This window comes from Pediculus humanus, genomic scaffold (genome assembly GCF_000006295.1).
Source record: "Pediculus humanus corporis 1103172108269 genomic scaffold, whole genome shotgun sequence".
In the NCBI taxonomy this organism is placed as follows: domain Eukaryota; kingdom Metazoa; phylum Arthropoda; class Insecta; order Psocodea; family Pediculidae; genus Pediculus; species Pediculus humanus.
The window spans coordinates 832,825-841,385 of NW_002987838.1; the positions used below are offsets into that span (position 1 = coordinate 832,825).

General features: G+C 27.7%; 1 non-coding gene across 1 annotated transcript; it reads right to left on the bottom strand.

The window, feature by feature from the left end:
* Nucleotides 1-152: 152 nt before the first annotated feature.
* On the bottom strand, nucleotides 153-235 carry Phum_PHUM503600. Its single transcript, XR_009833541.1, has one exon. It is a non-coding gene; the product is annotated as a microRNA, putative (microRNA).
* Between the last annotated feature and the right edge of the window lie 8,326 nt (nucleotides 236-8,561).

Genomic DNA, 8,561 nt, shown 5'->3' on the forward strand with positions numbered 1-8,561 from the left:
AAAAGAGAGAAATAATTGATAAACAAACAAACAAACAACAACAAATTCGTGATTCCATGATTAAATGACAATTTTTTTTTTATTTTTCAGGTTTTATAAAAAAAACAACAGTAGCAGAAGAAAATTTTTTTTTTTTGCACTTTATGCCGTGTTGAAACCCCACACTAGCTGATGTTCACGCACAAGAGTCTTAAACTAATCTTGGGCTGTGTCCAGCAGCTGCCATGGGTTTTCCTTGTGCAAAACGAAACAAACATCCTTCATCATCGTGTGGGTGAGTAACATATTAAAATAAATCCGTTTGTTCATCTAAACAACATCACTTCATATAAAAAACAAAAAACCGTTTCACCGTTTCCATTTTGTTTGTTTAGTTTTTCGATTCGAAAATTCGACATATCCGGTTTAACTTTTTTTTTTTTAAAATCATCATGTTCGTTATATGAAATCGTTTGTTGAAATGTTTCCATCGGTTTTTCATTCAACCCCTTTTATACTCGTAAGGGTAATTACGTATTAATCCAATTTTTATATTTGGCTTCTTAAGGAAGTTTCAGTTAACAACAGGAAACAGTTCACCCGACTCTATAACGGTGGATTTTTTCCCTTTTTTTTTTTTTTTTTTTTTTACAAAGGGGTAGTAGGTAGTAGTTTGTCGCACTCCCTTCAAATCGTTTCGAATTTCTTTTCGTTGTAGGTACGTTCTAAAAAAATTATCATTATCGTTATTAATTTTACGTAATTTTTTGAAATAAGTTTTCTTTTTAATTTTTCATCTTTCGGTTTTTCCTGAGAAAAAAAAAAAAAAAAAAAAAAAAAAACAAAACAAAACATTTACAAAAATTTGAAAAGGGGAAAAAATTTTCGGTTTTGCCTTTTTTTGCTTTAAAATTTTCTATATCGCGCCTAAATTTTTTTTTTTTATATATTTTAAAAGCGTGGCATGAAACTGATAGTCTTAACTACTTTTTAGAAACCTTAAAAAAAAAATTTCGGGGGTTTATTTTTTTTTTCCAGTTTTCTTTTTTTTTTTTTTTTTTAGTTTTTCGACGTAACTTAGTTAAAAAAAAGAATCCCTCGAAATGACTACTTAAAAAAAAAATTCCCTTTGAATTTAAACGAATATTATTATTATTTATTTATTTATAACGATTTTAAATTGTGGGAGATGGAAAAGAAAAAAGAAAACTCGGAAAATTTTCACGAATACTTACCCGATTTCGATTATTCGTAACGGTTTTTTTTTCTAAAAGTTTGACGATTCGAAAAAATTTTTTTCGCTGAAATAAAAAAAAAAAATTATTAATATTATCATTATTATTAACCGTCGGAGGATTTTTAGAATATGGTGGCGATTTTTTTCGTAAAGAATGTTCGAGACGATTTTATAAAAAGTTTTTATTAAAATTAACTTTTTTAAATTTCGTGCACCGGTGACATTTATAAATTTTTTTTTTTTTTTTTTGTTTAATTCAATATTGCGAAAATACGCGCACACACACGCACACACGCACACGCAATATTCGATAGTTTTAATTTTAAAAAATTATTTTAAAAAAAAAAAAGTTTTTTAATCCGGTAACGAGTATTTGACTTGTAAATTATTACATTACGACGGGTTAATCAACAATTTCTATGTAATCGTTTTAATAAGAAGCCATTTTTTTTTTTTTTTTGAAAATTTCATTCATAAAAAATTAAACAATAACAATTTTACCGCGGCGGTAAAAAATTTTTTTTCGGTTAACGTCACCTATCATTCAAACACAAAAGGTTCTTACCTGAAATTAAAAATTTAAATTTTATTCAAAATGAATGAAATCGTCTTTGATTGATTGATTGACTGACTGACTGTTCGTATGACGTATGATTCGCGATATCACCACCCTTGAGGAAAACTATTAATAAAGTTAAAAATTTTTTTTTTTTTTTCCCTTTTTCACTTACCACAAATTTTTTTAAAAAAAAACAATTTCGAAACAAACTCGTCGATTGTATCGGTGATGAAATTGTCGTTGTTCTAAAGTCACCAAACTTTACCGTAAAAAAAAAACTTTTTACAAAAAAAAAATTTTTTTAAATCACTTAAAAATTTTCCGAAAAAGAAAATTTAAATCACTTTATATGTAATGAAAGTATACGAATTCGATTTGCGAGTGACCACTTTTTCAAAAGGGGATTTTTTTTCCAATGTATGACGTATTTCAATATTGATTATGAAAATTAAATGTTTTCCTCCGGAAGACAAGAAAAAACTAAAAAAGAAAAGAAAAACCGAATGTATTAGCAACAGGAACAAATTGTTATGAAAGAAAAAACCGTTTTTTTTTTTTAAATTTATTATAACTCGCGAGTAGTAGTAGTAGGTAGTAGTACTCGTTGGTAGTCGTAGCGATGGTAGTGGTGGTGATAATACCCCGAACCTGAAATAAACCGCGTAAAGAAAAAAAAAAAAAAAAGAAAATTTTTTTTTTTTTTTTTCCCTTAACCGAAAGAAAATTTATGAATCGTACAAGAGAGAGAAACGACCTCGCTTTTCTAAAGAGAGAGTCTACGTGATATTTCTTCCATGAATAAAAAGGGATGCTGAATTTTTATCAACGAAATAAAATTTCTCCTCCAGTTTGGTTCATTCACATTACCCCCACCACAATTTAGGTTATCCTTGAATGACCTACTGACCTCTTTCATTGTTAGAAGGCTCTTTCTCGACACGTGCAAGACCCGAGATGGGTCACCAGCCAATGCGCACCGACCTAATTTCTCGAAATTTCTCTGCGAGCGGAAAACTCTACTTTATGTAAAAAGGAAACAACTCGCGTGAAAACTGTTTTATTTTATTTTATCGTTATTATTATTATCATCATCATTATTATTAGTTTTTTTTTTTTTTTTTTTATTAAGAAATCTCATTTCGCGTAAAAAATTTTCATAAATTTCATAAAGGAGGAAAAAAAAAATCTCGCGAAAAATCCGATGGAAAATTCTACAAACGAAAAACTTACCCGCCAAAAATTTTCAAACAAATAAAAATGGCGCAAATTTTCAGAAAAAAAAAAAAAATTTTTTTAATTCGATGATAATTCGGGGGGGGGGGGGGTAAAAAATAATTATTTTTTATTCATAGTCAAAAATTAAATAAAAAAACTATTCTAGAATGTTCGCGAATTTAAAAAAAAATTTCCCCGACGAAACCGATTTTGAGTTATGACGTCATTCGAATCGAAAACTCGTTCTCGTCGTTTTCTAATACATTATTAACTTTTTCATTTCGATTTTTTTTTATTTTTCTCAAAAAAAAAATTAAAATTTATTAAATTATTACGATAAAAAAATTATTATTAATTATTTATAAATATTATTTTTAAAAAAAATTCGTACGAAAACCGGGAAAAACGAAAAAAACAAAAAAATAAAAATTTTCCGAGCGGGAAAATTCTTTCTTTCTTTCTTTCTTTGCCGTTGGGTTCGCGTGTCGCATACGCCCTTATTACATGGACAATAAAAGTTTTGACGTCATTTAATTTACGCCATGACATCAGAGAAAGCTCCACGTGTCCCGTGACGTCATTCCTCTTTTTCGATTACCCAATTTCAGTTTTCTTTTACGTAAATATTTGTTTTTTAAGCCTCATTCGATTTTTATTTTCTTTCTCTCTCTACAAATCGTCTCTCCAGCTTCCGAACGCGTTTCAAATTATTTTTAACATGTTAATGTACATATACGTACGCACGCGTTTTTAAAAAAAAACGTCACTGATGATAATAATATTAATAATAATAATAATAATAGAAAAATTTAAAAGGAAGTACGCGTTCGTAAACGTTCGATTCCAATTTTTTTTTTTTTTTTTTTTAATTAATGAAATAAAATAATTTAATATTTTATAAGAGAGATAAATCACGCGCGAACGCGGTCATAAATAAATGTTTCGGGGGGGGGAGTGCGGGGGTGGAAGGGGGGGGGGGTAAAGACAAAAAAAAATCAATATCCGGTTTTTTTTTTTTTTTATAAATCCGAGCAAAGAAAAAAAAAATTATTGTAAATTATTCATAACTAAAAATCAATAAATAAATTTATGAACGCGCGTTCGGCTCTATAAAAAAAAATAGAAAAGAAAACCGTTCGTTTATTAATTTTTACAGCAGACGAAAAAACTTAACTATAACGTTATAGACGAAATTGATCGATACGGATCGATAATGATAATAAGATCGTTTGTTATTTACGCATATACATAATACAATTATGCCGTCATTTAACGATTTTATTTTTTATTTTTAACGTTCAAAATTTACGTCAGGAGTCTCAATCGATAACGGTGATGATGATAATGATAATAATGATGATGATGATGATGATGATGATGATGATCGATGAAATTATTTGTGTTTTTTTTCCAGTTAATTTTTTTTTTTTTTTTTTTTTTTTGTGGGAGTTCAAAGGTATAACGATTAAAAAAAAAATACTTGTACTGGTCAATATCGAACGACCGGAAATGATTTTAATAATTGACGTACGATCGATATTTTATTCGAAACGGTCATTTTTCTTATTTTAAAATGTTTCCCCCCACCCCCCCCCCCCCATTCACGTTTATTACTATATGATATTGTTTATGTTAGAATTTTTGCTGTCGTCAGTCAAAGTATCGATCGATTTAAGAAGTTGTTGTACTTGCTGCTGTCGTTTCCGTTTTTTTCTAAAATCGTAAAATTTAAATTAAAATTTTTTTTTTTTTAAATCAGGTCAGAAATAAAAAAAAAAAAAAATTGTAATTTTTTTCACAATTTTTTTTTTTGTCGGTAATTTGTCAGACGTTAAATTAATGATAATAAATTTTAAAATGTTGGGTATAGTACGGGACGAAAACAAAATGTACGCCGCGTTTTTTTTTAAAACAAAATAACATATGATCGAAATATGAATAGGATGACGTGGAAGATGCACATGCACGCACGTAAACACGCATTTACCTTTTGATTTTTATTATAACTCTTTCGGGTGGTGTTGAATAATGACGTCATGAGTTTTTAATTTTTCTTTCCTCCGTCTGATCTTTTTCGGTTTTTCCGGTTTTTTCAATTTTTCTTTTGAATTTTTCCCGTCCTGAAAAATAAATTAATAAATAATTATTATGACGTTTATAGTTAATTATCCTTTCGTCTTTTATTGTTTATAATTTTTTTAAATATCCCCCTCGTTTATATTTATCTATTTATTTATTAATTTTCCAAAAAAAAAAATAATATCGATAACAATTATTATTTATAAATAAAAAAAAAACAAAGAGGGAAATATATTTTGGAATGAGAAAGAAGAAGAAGAGACTACTCCAAAATAGCTTTGACCGTGAGATATAAATAGATGTAGTATCTCGGGGGCGTTAAACCGAGTGTGACAATGATCTATCTCTATCTCTCTCTCTCTCTCCCTTTCACAACTCTCTTTTTCTCTTTCTCTCTCGCTCTCATTCTCTATATATATCTTCTTTCTTTTTCTATGTTTTATAATTTTTTTCCGACTCGACGACGACCGAAAATCCCTTATATAGACGTTATAAATTTCATTTCGAATGTTTTTTTTTTTTTTTTTCGATGAACGCACTCGTTCGCAGACAGACAAGGAGGCACACGCACGCACGCACGCACGCACACACACACGTAACTTTAAAAAATTTTCCTCATGGAAATTATTATCATTTAAAATATTTATTGGTAAAACAAAAAAAAAAATAATAATAATAATTTTTTCTATCAAAGGGACGTTTCGTGACGTAATTTTACCTGAAATATTTTCGGGAATGAAAAGGAAGTCAAATGTTTTTTCAAAAAAAAAAATTATTATATTAATTTTTTTCTTATTTAACTTTGATAAAGAATCGGATAAGGAAATCGTTTGTTTAAATCGATGACGTAATCATTGAAAAATCAATTATTTAAATTTGTTTCTGGACAAAAAATAGGTTCATCGATTGATTGATAACTGAATTTTCCCGTTTTTTTTAAATTTAAAGTCGTTCACACCGTAAAAAAAAAAATTTTCCTTTTTTATTATTATTATCATCATCATCGAATGTGGAAGTTTAGTTTTAAAAAGAAAATAATAAAAAAAAAAAAAGAAGCAGGATTAACAGGAGAAATAACTGGAATTATTGTCAAAAATTTGAATTTTCTTTCTTTATTTTTATCCCTACTTTTTTTTTTATATATATTTTTTTTTTATACCATTTATTTACCGTTTCAGATGAATACCTACGTCAGATATGACGTCATTGAAGAAAATACACTCTCGGAGAGGGAGAACGAGGACGTCGTAAGGGAAACGTGAGCGTCATATTTTTCAATACATTTTAAACGACTCAGCTTTCTTGTAAGTTAAACTTGGGCTTAATTATTTTTTTTAAATTTTATTTTATTTCCCTATTTTTATCGGCAGACACGAAGGGTAACATTTGCGTCACTAAATTCTAGTCTTCTGATTGGTTATCACCTTTTTTTTTTCTTTTTTTATTCGTTTTTCTCTCTCTCTCTCTCTCTCTTTCTAAAAACAAAGTACGCGCGTATTAATGATGTTTTTATTTATTTATTTTTTTTTATTACGCCGCGTTCGTTGCGTTTTTATCGAAAAAAAAAAAAAATTTTCCCCGCGCCTACCCCCCCAAATATTAAAAAAAAAAAAAAAAAATTTTTTTAAATAAGTCAGTAATGATGACGTCAATCATTAACCACAAATAATAATAACTCTCAAACGGACGATATATACACATATATTTAACGAAAACTTTTCCAGTCGAAATGCTAATAATAATAATAAAACTTTATTGCTAATAATAATAATAATTATTATTATTATTATTTTAACACGTAAAGAAATTTAAAAAAAAATTTATTTAAAAGTTTTATTGAATACTTAAACAATATTGGCAGACATTGAAGATGGCCGTCTCTCTCGCTCTCTCTCTCTCTCTTGTATAAATAACGTACGAAACTCTTGATATTTTCACGTACCTTAAAAATCATCATACCTGACGACGATATATATATATGTAATAGACTTTAATTTTTTTTCTAAAAGTTTTTTTTTTATGCGGTCTGGAAAAAAAAAAAAATGTCTACGTTATTATTGACTGACATTTTCGTTTGACGAACAACAAAAAAAATTTTTATTTGAAAAAAAAATAACAAAGAATTCCGACTGACAAATTATTAAAAGTTATTTATTTATTTATTTTTGAAAACTGTTTTAACATTCGAACTAACGCACGTTGTTGTCTTCTTACACGAACTTATTGATAAAACAGTCTAAAACTTATTGATAATAATATTATCATTCGTTAAACTTATTTATTTTCAAATGGTGATGATAATATTAATAATAAATTGCGATTAAATTAATTTCATAATAAAATTTACGAATTTATATATACATGAACAGGTTACTAACAAAACGCGACAGGAAATAAATAAAAAAAAAAAAAAAACGTGGCACTAGTTAAAAATCACACACACGCACACAAACTTTTGTAAAACTTCGACATTTTTTTAAAAATAAATTTATAAATTAGGCAAGATGTGAAGAAAAACTTACCCCTTTTGTTTCTGTCGTTAGGTGTCTGTATATTATTAATATGCCAATGAATGATTGATAACACCCCCTCCCTCCCCCCAAAAAAAAAAAAAATTTCGTTTTTGAAAAATTTCCAAAAAAAAAAAAAAAAAAAAGAAAAGATTTTCACATATGATTTTTTAATTATAAATTTTTGTTTTGTAAATCACTTATCGACTTAATAATAATAATAATAATAATAATAATAATAATAATGATAAAACAATCGTCGTGGCACGGGACATCGTGAAAATGTCGGAAAAAATAAAATCAAACTGCGGAAAATGATAACAAATGAAAAACTGTTCGGATTTTCGACGGTTTAAAATATATAATTTTCACGGCGCAAACGGAAAATGTAACGACGTGTTACGAGAGAATAAATATATAAATAAATATAAATTTCATTACGCACGGCATAAGTTAAACATGAGTTTTTATATTCTTTTTATAATTCTGACGTCGTGCACGCGATAAAATTTTCCCACGTTTCGCTTTCGAAGAGAAGGAAAATTCGTATTTTGAATAAATTTTTGGCGGAAAACTCGCGCACGCGCGTTATCGATAAATTTAATAACGACGGTGGTGCTTTTGTTTTGTTGTTTAATCGTTGTTAAGTTTTTTTTTTTTTTTTTTTTTCTAAATACCCGACATTTTTTTTTGTCGAAACGTTAAAATTATTCACGAGAATATCATAGAGGAATAAAATATCGATTGATGATATGTAAGAGGATTTTCTGTTGATAATCCTCTTACATCGAGTTATAATTTTTGATTTCATACCTACCGGAAGTACTTGTAAGTACTTGTACTTAAAAACATAAGCTTCAAATAATAATAATAATAATAATAATAATAATAATAATAAAATAAAAATTAAAGGAAAAGCATTCATCACAGTTGCACAGGATCGAGTTTTAGACGGATTTACGGTTCTTCAATGTGAAAAAAT